Here is an 11,033-nt window from a genome sequence, read left to right as displayed (position 1 = left end):
TGAAGAGCACAAGACTCAAGTTTATATCTAGAAAATGCACGTTCAATATGTTCAAATAAGTGAAATTCAATATAGAGGTTTCCCCCTAATTAGTATTTTGCAAATTTAGCAAAAAATTATTTGATTGAATAACATTCATTTCAAAGCGCTTTTATTGTTTTTATTTTAAGGTCGTAGAGCTGTGACATTCTTGGTTTATGATAATTGGAGATGGTTTATCTTTCTTGTACTATTATTAAGTTTGAAGTAACGAGCTAGGCTTGGTTCTAATTATGCTTTGAAATGTATATGATGAGGATTTTATACCAGCAGCTAGGTTACTACAAGATTGAAATTTCAATTATAAGGGAGCTAAATCATTAATATGTAGGATTAACCACCAAATCTTCATTAGACAAAGCATTAACTATAATTATGAAAAATATAATTGCGAACTCTACAAGTTACAAGCTAAGTTTAACCTATGGATATGAGCAATAATATGATATCTAAGTATATGTGATATGATCTCTGAAATCTATGGATATGAGCAATGTACAATTTATTTGTATAACTAAATTTTGATTTTCGGACGAGTAATCAAAAAGAATAATAGAAGTTCTACTTGAAATATGACAAGAAATTTATATTTAATATTATTAATATAAGTATAAACATCGAGATTCGCTTAGGTTATAAGTTGTATAGGTTGTTAGATAAGATTAAATGTAACTTACTGGTAAGTTATGTTTCAGGATTTATTATGATAAATAGAAGTTGACTATGTTTCCTTTAAAGTCCACATTTGAGTGATTTTAGCAAATGTATTTTATAAAGGGTTGATATAAACAAATTCACTGGAAATTCGACTATACAATGTTTCTCAACAATTTAAGTTTGTCTATGGAAATACCCAATTACAATTATGTTATGAGATTTTGATATATATGATTTGAGAATTATGAATCTGAATTTTGGAAAATATGAAGTTATGAATATGTATTATTTGTTATGTTTTCGTACGGGGAAGAAGCCGTTGGAGTAATGATGAACAACATTTTATATTATGTAATATGTATTATGAATATGTTCTAGGGACGTGTCCTAAAAGTCTTGCAAGCAGTACATAAAAAGTAAGAAGATCTCCCTCAAAAAAGTATAGAGAAGAATAACAACTCTATTCGTGTTCTTTTTCCGTATAAGATGATTTCTAAAAGAAATAAATTACGTACTCGTAAGCAGTTCATAGAAAGTTATTTCAAACGTTATTTTCTAGTGATCTTTACTCATCCAAGTTTATGAAATTCCTACACCGAACATGTGAATGATTTTCTAAGAAAGTCATGAGGAAATTATTAAAGGAATTCATCCTATAATTATACATATTTTGATTAAAATTTAGTACATTGAATTACATAAGTGGGAGACATTGTTATGTCTTAAAGTAGGTTTGAGTTAGAGTTGATTTTGGAAGATCGTATTAGATTATGTAGAATTCTCATGGTTCATATTATTGAAAGTATATACTATTTATTTTGTGAGATAGTCGTATTATTATTTTAGACAAGTAAAATTATTGTAAGCTGGGTGCAAGTATCTGTTATATTGTTTCATCACGCCTTCTCTATATCTTGATTAAGAAATGTCTCGCAAGATAAGCTTAACTATAAAAATACGTTAAGCTACCAAAATGACATTATGGTTGGATAGTGTGTAATCAGTTTTGCTGATTTTGTTCTTGGAACCTGTCCTGGTGGGTGTAACATTCATTGTTAGTGATTTTGCAAGTATTTTAAAAACTCACTGGATCATAAGAGTTATATGAAATGATTTTCGGATGAGTAATGGTGAAGATTATATAGTTTAGGTGAGAGAATCCTTATGGAAAATTGTTTTGTTTTGGAGACTTGCTTTAAATTAGTTCATTGTATACATATTTTAGGTTACTGTATTGTGGGCCTTGACCTTCAGGTCCAGGATCAAGTGTTTGATTTATGTTCCCACGTCAACTAAATGTTAATTCAAGGGTTATGAAGTATTAATTGAGATTTGTGTATCTTGAATCTGATTAGCTAGAAGTCAAAAGTAAGCGCTATTACAAGTAGTATTAGAGCAACTTTTAGATAATGTGCTGCGTAGCCACATACCGAGGGTAAAATCAGGGCCGAGCCTAGCATATTGGAGACCATGCACATATTCTTGAAAAGGGATCCTTAAATCCCCATTTTTGATAAAGGATGATTTTATTAACTCAAAATATTGAAAATTGACCAAAAAAAAAGTGTAATCATCCAAAAATTGAAAAATTAACAAACTAATTAATAGATTTTGGAGAAATTTGTATGAAAGTTGGAAGGTGAAGTTAATGGTTGTCTTGAGAATTGCTGAGTGAGGATGAAAGGTTGAAATGAGGAAAATTGGGAAACGTGAAGTGCAATGTAGAAAGTTGTGAATATAGTCCTTTTCAAAAAAAAAAAAAAAACACAATGTAACAGCCCGCACTTCCGAGCTGCTAACTAATCACAATTAAGATACACAAAACACAATCAACACTTAACAAACCTCGAATTTACATTTATTCACACCTGTAACAGCCCGCACTTCCGAGCTGCTAACTAATCACACTTAAGATACACAAAACACAATCAACACTTAATAAATCTTGAATTTGCATTTATTTACAGTGGAAACAAAACCTATAAAAACGATCCTGGATCTGTGGGTCAGGGGCCCACAATATAACAACTTGAAAATCAAATAACAGATTACGAATACTTTGAAACAAAACATCTAACTTTAACCTCAGCCCACCATTTCATAACATAAAACTCTTCTTCTTGATCAATAATCATATTCCACGACCTCGACATCAACCCTGCAAATCACTAACAATGAACCCTGCCCCCACCAGGACAGGTTCGAAGAACAAAATCAGAAAAACTGAGTACACACACTGTCCAACCAGAAATTCATTTTAGTGGCTTAAAATATAGTTGTGCGATTTATTACTCATCAAGTGGAACAATCCCAGACTTCAAAAATACTTAAAATCAAATAGTTAGAAATTTTCTATCACGACTCCAGCAACCCTTAACTAGAAAGTCCAATAAAGAGTACTCATACATATACTACAGATAATAAGTTCCTTGCCATAAGGTCAATGTTCAACAACAGTTGAAATACATAAGCTCATCCCAAAACCTCATTTTGGTCGCTTAAGACCATTCGTATACAATTCATGCTAGAATTCAGTATGCTTCACAAGTAAGGTACTTGTTTAAAAATTTCAGGATTACTATCCTTGCACAATCGTATTAAAGTAAGAATTTTTATCATGAAGATCACCACTTAGATCATTCAAAAACCCTTTGGGTCGATAGCATTTAATTTCATTGGGTAAAGCGAACACGAATAGAGAGGGGCTCCTTACACAAGGAGCCGACTGTCTCTAAGCTAATGGAGGTCGTCACCCCACCGTTTAAATATTTATGCTTGCAAGCCTTAACCGGACATGTCCCATTTTTATTATCTGCTGGACTTCACCCACCCAGCGAGGGTTCGGAAGGAGCCACCCATCCTCCAAGGGTTGTTGTTCATACCGTACCTTATTTGGTATCGGCCTTTACCCACTTGTATCCATAGTTTATTTACATAAATCGTTTAAATGCACAGTTTATCAATACCACACGTGTTCCAAAAAAAACACTTATTCATCCATGGAGAGGATAAAGAATCACAACTACTATTGTGTTGCTAATCATTGCAAGACTTGAATCTTCTTTTGAAATCTTTTGTTTTACGTCAACAATTTCACATATTAGTTACGTATAAAGATATAAGGAAATAATCAATTCTTTATTGCTTGTAAAAAATCGTATAGGCACTTAGTGATCATTTAAACTTTACCAAAAGGGTTGAGTTAACTTGAACATTTGGAACTTTTGTCAAAATAATTACAGTAAAAATACTGAACTTAAAATGAACATAACTTCGTGCTCGGTACTTCGAATTAGGAATTTCCAAAACTTAACCTCAATAACTTTTGGAGCATGACTACTCAAAGGAACAATACCCGCTCCATAACACGTATTGAGCATCTCGCTCCATAAATGTTGTTTACTTTCCCCATAAAACAATCGCTAAATCATAATGCTTATTTTCCCAATAACACAAACTTATATCTTTCAAAACTTATACTCTTGTTCTTAATTCGTATCGCATACTCAATTCCACAGTGTATCAACGACTTAAACTCTCGTTCGTAAATTAATATATATAAAACAAAACAAAGTTGAAATGTAACTAACATATCCAAAATACCTGAACCTCAATAATCTTATTATAACACAAACTCGAATCTCAAATAACCTCACTTACCTCAAATATTCTTTTAAAGGAAGTAATACACATAAAACGTATTCGAAATCAAATGTCTCTCCGCAGTCGAACCCATAACATAATCAAAGTGTAAAATATGTTTCTCAAAGACTTATAAGATAACTATTATGGAGACCCAATTCTAAGCTCGTGCGATTAACCTGTAATTTTTACTTGTAGACTATAAGGTATCCTCTAACATGTCTTGGCAATTCCCTTCATCATAATAGTTTCTCTTTGTACTTGGACTTCCGTCTTTAACTTATAGCATCTAAACTATAGCATTCCAAAATTCTCAAATATGAATTTTCCCCTTAAAGGTTTTCTTATTCCCAATACATGAACTTTCATTGCCATAATATAATCTTATTACAGTATCATAAATCATCTACAATTACTATGGCAAGTCAAAATATCTCACTCCATATTTCCCAATACTCCACTCGTTGTCCTCATCCTTCTCAAATTTATAATTCAACAACCATACGTCCCCATGTATTTGTACTGAAAGCTCATATAGCCTTAACACCATACGCTTATATTATCATTATAACTTTAATTACCATGCTCTCTATTATCTAGATTTATATTTTTCTTTCCCAACATCCATTTATATAATCTTACTCATCCAATAGACGAAATTATGCTCCAAACTCTTTTACTTGACCCCTTTGCGGATGATCTTTTATTACATAAGTATTGTAAATTATATCTCTCTAATAGATACTATCTAAACCACCACCAAGATTGGATCCTTTATTTCACTGATACGACATTCATATCTCAAATCCTACAATCATCTGAACTCACAAACCTCTTGTAACAACTTCATTAACTCATAAATTAATATTTGACCTTTGAAATTCACATCCAAATTTACTATTCCCTAACTATCTAATCTACGTCCACCACATAACATACATCTTCATTCTTAGTTAGAACCTCCCAACAATTACTTCATTCTTCAATTATGACATCACAAATCTTCATTCTTAATTATATAACCAAGCTCCATATTATTTTCGGAGATTTTTCGGGTGATACCATTCAACCTTGTTTATACGCCATAAGTAAATCTTGGGATATGACTACTTCTAATAATATCCTCAAAGCGGCAATTGTATTTATTAAATAGAACTTCACAAGTACCCATCTCACAGCAAACTCATTCTAACTTAGATTCCAAACTCCATATAACATAATTCATCCATGATATTCTGTAAAGATATAACTTGTTTCACTAGACTTACGTGTTTCCAAACTTAAATCCGAAAATAATATTCATTAATTGACCCAAATTTGAGAGACTTTTTCCTATGAGAACTTCTTCATAAAAATTTAAGTAGGAGTAAAGATCCTCCCCGACATTAATAGAATAGAAAATTCTGATTTATAATTTCACGAGTTCATATTTGTTCATAACTCCAAGTAATAATTTTCAAAGTTCATGATCATATATAATCAAGATCTCAAATCATAGTAAAGAGTTTTTCATACTTTCAGAGTTCCATATAAAACTTATATCACAAATATTTTCATAATTGCCTTAAACCGGAAATTTTAACCCACATCCTTGATCAAAATTCCTTTCTTTTTCTCTGAAACTTTCAAATATAACTATAGTTTAAATCGAAAGCGAGTTCATAAAGATATCGGGTCGACGTCCCGGCTTAGTTCGTAAATCGAAGTACTTGTTGTAAAACCACTTATATAGTTAGATATACTAAAGATCCTTGCTTTAGTTCTCATAGTTACACTTTCATATAAAAGATCAACTTACTAAGCATAAAAAACTTATTATAAATTCGATGTGGAAACAAGTAGGTTTAATAACATCACACATCTATATTATTGAAGGATTCAACTACCTCCAATCAGTTCTTCATAAAAATATCACTCTGTAAAACTCATCACATATATAGCTTTCACTCATAGCTTAAAACCAAATATGTAGTTAACAACTCTTGTAAAGACACAAATAACACTTTGAATAATTTTGTATTTATATAAAAGGCTTATTAAACTCAGCACATGAAATCACATAAAACACGAATATAGATTCAAAGGTGGAAGGACATGTGTGTACCTTGAAACAATTCCCAATAACTCGACATTCTGGATGACCACTATAGCTTGAACTCCATAATTTATCTCCATATACATACTCCAACAACGACCTCAAAACAATAACAACAATCATTAACCATCCTCACAACAATTTAGATAAACAAATTGAATTCCTCATACTTTCTAAGCTCTTCCATGAACTAACCACTACAACCCTTATATACGACCCATTCTACTAATCCAACTCACAACATCAATTCTATCTCTAATTAACATGAAATCAAAGGCTTATTAAACTCAGCACATGAAATCACATAAAACACGAATATAGATTCAAAGGTGGAAGGACATGTGTGTACCTTGAAACAATTCCCAATAACTCGACATTCTGGATGACCACTATAGCTTGAACTCCATAATTTATCTCCATATACATACTCCAACAACGACCTAAAACAATAACAACAATCATTAACCATCCTCACAACAATTTAGATAAACAAATTGAATTCCTCATACTTTCTAAGCTCTTCCATGAACTAACCACTACAACCCTTATATACGACCCATTCTACTAATCCAACTCACAACATCAATTCTATCTCTAATTAACATCATTCTGATTTCAGAGAGTATTATCAAACAACATAATTTATAAAAATCAGTTTTTATATACTTACTTAAGAGGCTTACTTCATATTAGAAGCTTCAATTCAATAAGAAAAATAAAATATTCAATATTTAAGTTTAACAACTCTTATCATAACTATATTTGCTAATCAATAACAAAATTGAGAACCAAGTTTGTTTCTAAAATCAAATTATAAAATTCAATTGCACCACACTTGAATTGGAATCAAAGGAGATGAGGAATTAAGAAAAATTAGCTTATACCTTCATATGGAAAGGAATACCAACAGTGGCAGCAACAAGGCAACAAGTTAGCAATGACAACATGGGCAAACAAGCCAATCACGACAGCAGCGCAACACAAGGTACAGCAGCAGTGCTGAACTTGTGTGAGGCGTAACTCCTAGTTCCGAACTCTGAATTGAGCGATTTTTGTGCCCAAATTCATTAGCTCGAGGTGATCTACAACTTTGATTCAGAAACAAAGAGCAAGATTGGATTGCATGTTATAGATAGTTGAGGAAACAGATTGTCGGAATAAAAAGAGAGGAGAGAGAAAAGAAGATAGGAACACCAGACTTACAAAGACCATAACTCATAGCTCCGAACTCCAAATCAAATGATTTTTGTGCCCAAATTCATTAGCTCGAGGTGATCTACAACTTTAATTCAGAAACAAAGAGCAAAATTGGATTGCATGTTGTAGATAATTGGGGCAACAGATTGTCGGAATAAAACAGAGGAGAGAGAAATGGAGGTAGCAACACCAAATTTGCAAAGACCATAACTCATAGCTCCGAACTCCAAATCAAGTGATTTTTGGGTCTAAGTTCAATAACTTTTTGAGATCTACAACTTTGATTCAATAAGTTTGGTCAAATTCCAACTCCAAAATGCAGAAATTGAGCATGCACAGTACGGGGTATAAAATCACAGGAGAGAGAAAATTATTGTTTGGGGTTTTATTTTGGTTTTGAGGTTTCTCCCAATTCTTAACCACTTGGGTCATTAAACTGAAATCTTGAAGAGAATAATTGATCTATGGGAAAAATACACTTTGGCACTTGATTGAGAAGTTATGAAAAGGAGAGAGATGTTCTAGCATCTAGAGTAGGTAGCATGAGTGAGGAGACATAATTTGTAATTAAAAATGGGTTTTTCTTTATTTCAAAGCTTAAAATCCTTAACACAATGTCTTTATTATATAAAATCCATACTAACTTATTTGTGCTTGAAACTTAATTTAGACGATAAAAATAATTCTCAAAGTAATTTCTTTACTAATATGAACATAGCTAACTTTGACTAAAACGTGTCTGAAAATATCAGTTATTATACTTATCAAATCTCATTTATAAAGTCGTTATTAAACCTGCTTAAAATATAGGCTATTACACACACACACACACACATTATTATTTGCTAAGAGATTCGAACTGTAATACTCCATATTATTGGAGTAGTTTTATAAATACGAAAATATAAATAATAAAATTGAAAGTGTTGTTAATATTATTTACAGAAAAATATAGTTTGGGTAAGCATATAATTATAATTTGACTATACAATCTACTTTTTGTACCTAATTATATTTTGATTCGGCTTTGTTTTATTTTTCAAATAAATAAAATAAGAAATCGATATTTAATTTGGAAATAAATCATATTAAACCTAGGCTTTTTATGCTACAAATAAGAAAAGATTGGCTAACCCTTGGACAAGAGTTAGACTTCGGATTGTGGATTGAAGTCATGCAATCTGAAAAGGTGCGAGGAAGCTTCGATTGTTGATGAAGCTATACAATTGATTCATGATGAGTTAGAATTTCCCCAACTTCAAATTCACCAAATTCTAGTGCCTCAATTCCCATTATTTCATATATTGAGAGAGTTTTGCGAGCATGAGAGTCGATGATAGATCTCTCGATTTATTGATCTTTTCCTCTGATGGACTACCCACGTTTTGTGATGAAATCCCCTCTTCTGACCCCCTTTTCTTACTGTCGTGGCTACAACACATTTACTAAGGAGAGAAAGAAAGGCTATATATGCCAATAGGATAAGTTTTCTTTCTCACATATTATCTAATAATATCCTTAAAAACCATTTATGTTATGAAAAATGAATCTACTATGGATGAAGGCGCCCTATTTCTTTATATAATAATAAGATAAAGGAGAACCTTCCTGCCTCTGGAACACAAAAGTTTGGTAATGTCCTTATAAATCACATTATAATAAGATAACATCTAAAGGGAAAGAAATCCTAGGATTAATGTAAGAACAAGGAATTCATCTCTTTGTCACTATTTAAAAAGTCTAATAGCGAAATTTCAAAGTTCACACCCACAATATATGTCAAGCAACTATGTAAAAGTGATTACCACCATGGTTGCATCTAAAAGATTATTTTATTTCTATTTAAGATGATATGGTTCCCGATTCTCTTTCCCGATTCTCTTTCTTATTTTTCTAAACCACATACAAAATATATATCCAGAGTTTTTTTTACCGAAACAACTCTAGGAAAAGAGTAAAAAGAAGAAAATAAGGCAGACAAAGAGGGTTGGAGGGAGTAGCCCCTTACCACCGAAATCCGACAAAAGATCATAAAGATTGATTGGTGACGATCTCTCATTCATTTTCTTCTTTTCCATTTTCTTCTTTTTTCTTTGCTATATCCTTTATGATCCTTATATCGCCCTAGTCATAAGCCCATAACTTATCTGCACCCCTCTCTATTTTTCTAATTGCCTAATGATCAACAATCCTCATTGTTTCATGTATACACACATTAGATGTAGCAAGTAGGACGAAAATATTACATGTATTTAGAAACAGAGGGAGTATAAATTAATATGTGAGAGAATGAAAAGCAAGGAGAAAGTGAGGAGGTGATATTGTTAGTTCGTCATGAAAAATCAAATATAAACTTGAGATTGATACATAAAAAGCTAATAAAATAGAAAAGAAAATATGATATTTAACAAAAATTTAAGGGTAACTATTGGAAATAAGAAATGATAATAATGGTAATATGAGGTTAACATAAACAAGATGGAAGGAGAAGTATTCATTATATTTGTTCATGGGGTGTGAGCACCTCCTAATTTTCTAACTAGTATTTGGGGTCCGAGCCTTGTCCCAGGTTGGTACTGTTTTCCGAATTTAATATGGATTTTTGTCCACTCCCATTTAAATATATTAAGGAAAACTCAACATTTTATGACATGCCTTTTAATATATTTGTATAGATAGTGCCTTATGTATAGTTCTTAGTTTTGACATTGATTACCAAATCTCAACCTCTAATTATTCTAAACCAATTGGGTGATACGCATTAGGATTAGAACTATTAGTAATAATTTGGATTCAAACCACCAACATTCTTTAAATAAAGGTACTCAGCTGGTGTTAAGCAATGACTTGACACAATAATTTCTACACACGTGGAAATGTGGAATACATAGAGCTAAGAAGCACAGACACTGTAGTCTCACGTTTCTCCAAAAATTTCTTCACAACAGTGGTGGACTTTTTTCAAAGTCTAAGAAAAAGGATTAGAGAGTGATGTCTACACTCATACAAAAGTAACTACAAAAAGCCATATAAAGTTAAAACTCCTGTCTTCAGGCTGAAGCAAAACAAAGTACATGACGATAACCAAAAGACAAAAAAGTGCCATATGATGCAATAAAGCTTATATTAGTTTAGTTAAAATTTACTACATAATTATTAGTCTAGTTAAAATTAGATGAGATCAAATTATACCTTTATTTTTTTTAAGAAAGGAGAAACCTTGACAAGTTCGAAAGAATAAAAGAGATTCCGACTTGTCAAAGGTGAGAATCGATCCCAGGAACTCCTGTAATAGGGAGGAAAACTCTAACCACTAGACTATCTTTCACTCTCAAAGTATACCTTTATTGACTTCACTTAATTATTACTGAATATCTTTCATACATTAATAATCTAAATTATA

The 11,033-nt window shown here is 31.7% G+C and overlaps 1 long non-coding RNA gene across 2 annotated transcripts; it reads right to left on the bottom strand.

The window, feature by feature from the left end:
* Positions 1–2,511: 2,511 nt before the first annotated feature.
* LOC130590103 (uncharacterized) lies at positions 2,512–8,203 on the bottom strand. 2 transcript variants are annotated; one of them, XR_008967745.1, is made up of 5 exons: positions 7,637–8,203; positions 7,318–7,521; positions 6,783–6,873; positions 6,443–6,533; positions 2,512–2,877 (listed from the first exon to the last, which is right to left on the bottom strand). It is a non-coding gene; the product is annotated as an uncharacterized LOC130590103 (long non-coding RNA). The 2 variants fall into 2 exon arrangements; XR_008967744.1 differs by having other exon boundaries at positions 7,318–8,203.
* Positions 8,204–11,033: the final 2,830 nt, after the last annotated feature.

The sequence above is a fragment of the Beta vulgaris genome, chromosome 9 (assembly GCF_026745355.1).
Source record: "Beta vulgaris subsp. vulgaris cultivar EL10 chromosome 9, EL10.2, whole genome shotgun sequence".
In the NCBI taxonomy this organism is placed as follows: Eukaryota; Viridiplantae; Streptophyta; class Magnoliopsida; order Caryophyllales; family Amaranthaceae; genus Beta; species Beta vulgaris.
This window is presented reverse-complemented; position numbering and strand designations above follow the sequence as displayed.